This window comes from Penaeus chinensis, chromosome 3 (genome assembly GCF_019202785.1).
Source record: "Penaeus chinensis breed Huanghai No. 1 chromosome 3, ASM1920278v2, whole genome shotgun sequence".
Classification (NCBI taxonomy): Eukaryota; Metazoa; Arthropoda; class Malacostraca; order Decapoda; family Penaeidae; genus Penaeus; species Penaeus chinensis.
In genome coordinates this window covers 863785-868422 of record NC_061821.1, presented here as the reverse complement: position 1 = coordinate 868422, position 4638 = coordinate 863785, and positions in this window count along the sequence as shown.

Here is a 4638-nt window from a genome sequence, read left to right as displayed (position 1 = left end):
TGACAAGAGTTGACACAAGTTTGTGGGCATGGTGACAGCCGTTAGGGAAAACTTGATAATGCTGGTGCAGATGCACCAGCCGTACATCTGTATGCAGAGCCACACCTTCCAAAGTTGTTCACACACATATTTTACACTTCTTGAGAATAAAGACTCCAAGAGCATAGAGACATAGCAAACAATCCCTGAATTAGCAGTGTGTAGTCTCTTAAAAGGTTGTTCTATGGTAGCCAGCCACTATTCCCCCTAAGCAGTGATGTAATCTGCCTTTTAAATCAAGTTAACGTGAAAATTAATAGCAAATGAATATATTAAAAAAACTTTCTATTTAATTCCCTCATATTAATTCTTGTCATGGTCACAGAGGTTTCAAAACAGATTATTCATCTAGCACACATACCTTAGCTACTATGGTAATGAAAAACACACCTACACCTACACACTCTCATCAGCACATACACATACACCTACACCTGCACATGAATGAACCCTCCCATTTTATTTCCCTTGCTGTGTATCACTGACGTCTAAATTGAATATCTCAGTGGGCCTATCTGATACTCATACTCAAGATTAGTTATTTTCTATAAAATTATGATGCTTCCAAATGTCATTCATACGAAGCTTATTGTATTATACTATTACTCTGCGTAAATTGGATTAAATTTCTGCTGAGCCCCTTTTGCCATATCACAGTATTTTAAATACTAATATCCATCCCATGTGGCTTCAGAATGACTTTGCAATAGGTGTGGCTTATTACAATAATCATGTTGAGGAGCCCTACTATTTCCACACGTTACACCTCTTGCCACCCCAGTGTGTTGTGCCGAAAGGGTCCAAAAATCTTATTTACAGTCTTTTTTACCTTTTTCATGAGACAATTTCCCCCCCCCCCCCCCCCAGATTTTTCAAATATTCACACATTTCATTAAACATTGCTTAAAAGAGCAAGAGTCAAAGAATTTTAGTGGTAAATATGGAAACAGCACCTATGAGAGATACTGGAAATGTATTACAGAAACATAAAACATTAATTTTATTTTTTTCTTGTAAGTAATATCGTTCCAGGAAATCCAATGAAACTTAATACTATACTTATAGGTTAGATAGAATGAGAATTTATCAGCACCCTTAAAATATAGCACATAAAGATCTCCCACATAATAGGCAAAGGTTGAAAGAGCTGCTGCAATTAACATGTTTCTCCATCAATTAACTTTTTTTTTTTATATACAATCAATGTAGGATTCAATCAAGTAATCAATGCCATTTAATGTCACTGACAAAAATCACAGTCACTCATCAAAATTGTCCCAAATAAGCTCAAGGGAATAAAGCAACAGCTAGAAATATTGAGCGGAAGTTAGCACTGAACATCTTGAGCAAAAGTCTGAGATTCTGAAGCAAAGACAGAAAGGAACAACCACCAGTGGCATTAGATATAAAACAATCACAAATCACAAAGGTAATGATTTACAAACTCTTAGTTCTTGTGTCACCTTACTAATGTGCACTACAAAGGGATGTATTACACAGAAGAGCAATCTAATTCCTCTCCAATTTCAATTCTTCTTCCTGAAATCACTGCTACAGGATGTTTTCAAACCACTTGCCTGGGAGATTTTCACGCACAAGTATTGCCAAAAATGTGACAAAACACAAAAAACAATAACAAAAACCTCAAAGTCACTCCACAATAACAATAATAAAAACAAACAAAGAATTATTAGATATCCACCAAAACAAAATTAAGAGAACACACATAAAATTAGAAAAAAGACAAAACCAACTTATGTCAAGGCACTGTCCTGTTCTAGGGACTCCCAGGGAAGAGGACAACACAAAAACCAGGTTTGAAAAGATGTGAACCTGGTACCTGTTGCCATGTCAACCAGGGGGAGGGGAGGGGGGGCACTGAGGCAGAGGGGAGGGGGACTAAGGGGGGGGTTGAGGGGGAGGGGGAGAAAGGGGAGGAGGGAAGGAAGGAGGGGAGAGGGAGATTGGGGGGAGAGGGGAGTGGGAAGGAGAGAGGGGAGGGGAGGGGAGGGGATGGGGAGGGAGAGAAATAGATAGAGATAGAGAGAAGAAAAAAAAGAGAGGACAGAGAAGGTAAATGAGAGAATGAGAAGGAATGAGAGGAAAAAGAGGGGGAAAGGAATAAGAAGGAATAGGAGAGAAAGGAAAAAATTGAGAGAGAGAATGAGAGGAAGATAAAAATCAGTATATAACCAAACTTTGTCACACTGAAAATAAGATCTTATTGGATGACACAACATTTCCTTTAATATTTACACCTTGTATACTATCAAGACTAGAGACAGAATTAATTACTTTTATATCTTTAGTTGACAAACACACTTAAGCCTCCCAAAATAGCCAGAAACAGAGAATCTGGTTTGCATATCTTCTTTTTTATTATTTTTTTATTTTTTCTACACAATGACAAAACGAAATAAATAATTAACGGTGTTTGGAACTGTCACATTTAAAATGTTCCAGTTATTCCTAAAACGAGATAGTTATTTTCTTGTTCCCAGTATACAGAGTGAGAGTCAGTGACGAATGAATTAATATGTAAAGAGAGAGAGAGAAATATGATAATAGTAATAGCAAAAATAAGCATTAATTGCAAAATCTCAGCCTGGCCGGACACCCTCCCCCAGCATCGCCATATCAAAAAGCGATTTATTTCGTCTCTCTCCCTCTCTTCCCCTATCTCCCTCACCTCTTCCTCCGCGTCTCCCTCTTCTCCCTCCTCCCCAGTCCCCCGCCAGCGCAAAAAGGGGGCGAAAAGGGCGCAAAAAAGGCCTCACCTGGAGCATGAGGGAAGTTCACCTTGGAAGTATTTTCCTCTCTTCGTCTGACCAAAACACGGATTAGTTTCGTCGGCCGCCGATAGATGGCTCTGGCGAGGGCCGGGGGAAACGCGCGTATTTCAAATTGTTTTGTTTAACAGTTTTTAAAACTTTTGATTTATAATTTAATAGTTTTTTTTTTTTTAATGATTTTGTATAGTCGGGGTTTGATTTCTTGTTGGCATTGAAGTCACGTTCACGCTTGCTAAGAAGGTTAATTGGTTAATACAGTGTTTGATTTCCATATCAGTTGTACTCAAACTTATAATTTTACGTATTCTCACATATGACAATGTTACAAAAATGGGAAAATATAATGTTTAAAAACTTATAAACCTAACCTAATTTGGGAAATCATCGGGATTAGCGAATATCCGTAGACAAGGTGAAGAAAATAGTCCAACTCAGCATCAAAAGGAGAAATGACAATTAATAACTAAATAAATTATAAATAATAATAATGCTAACAAAAAGACATAAGGTGGAGTCGCTTTCTAGGGAAAATCATCCAAATTAATGCCCCCACATCTCTTTTTAGCCAAGAGGAGATCGACAGCTTTTACGACCTCTACAGAGCGCTGTAACGACTGAAAATCCATTTATCAATATAATGAGCTCAAACTATGACAGTGAGATCGACCACATTCAGACAAATTCGAAATCGTAAAAAAAACCCGTTTTACTCCTCAGTGACTCCAACGTTCTGAGCGACCGTCGAATGGCTCTTAGCAGGGTCAAACTCGACACGGTGCTTTAAAGTCGAAAACTCTTCCCTCCAAGACAAAACCGACTGGATTAGCAAAAGAGAACCTGGAAAAATTAATTAGAATCGAAAAAAGATATATAATATGATTCTAGAACAAGCATCTTCGGATAATAGCAAAGAAGCATCGCCGATCTGAGTAACCACCAAACCTCTAATCGACGTGGCCAAAGACTGGTAATCCAGCATATCTCTAGCAGGCAAGTTCTCCCATGCAACAGAAGATCTTATGGAAAAACGAAGGGATCTCCCTGCGCCAAAGAAATCAGCCAGAGAGGAAATTGAAGCAGCCGAAAATAGAAGACCAAAATATAAAATGTAACGGCTTCCGGAAGCACAGAGCAGCAACAGCACAAGAAAATAAACGAGGAAAAGGCTTCAGAAGAAAAGGTTGTGGGGAGGAAAACTTCAATTCACGGGTGTCCTAGAAGACGGTTTATAATAAAAAGTAAATAAATAAGTAAGAATAAATAAATGAAATAAGAAAGACCCCTACCATAGATCTCGCCTCTGGAAAACCCTGCAGCTGGAGGATCCTCGACCGGCCGCTAAAACAGATTGGTCTGTCACCCGGTATCCATTACTACATTACTACATTGCTATATGGAGCGTAGGTCAGGGCGCGATGCTAGAAGCCAGTTATTGTCAGTCTCTGGGACCTTGAAAACCCCCAGGGAAGGACTGTTTTCTCTACTTTGTCAGCTAAGCCATGGGAACCAATAGGCACCCTGGACGCAAATCGACCACAGCTGGGTACCGCATTGAAGTCACCAAGTACATTGCAGATATTTCGTTGATGATAATCTGCCGCGAAGTGATTTTAACACGGGGCTCTTTTCCACCTGGTTCGCATCAGTAGACAAGCATATATTGCAATAAAAGGCATGGAGTGTCCCAGTCTCCACAACAAGTTCAATTACATTCACTGCCTTTGACAGAAAGTTGTTGATGTTTTTGGATACTGCATTGAAGTAACGAAGTACTATGCTTACATCTCGTTGAGGATGACCATCTGCC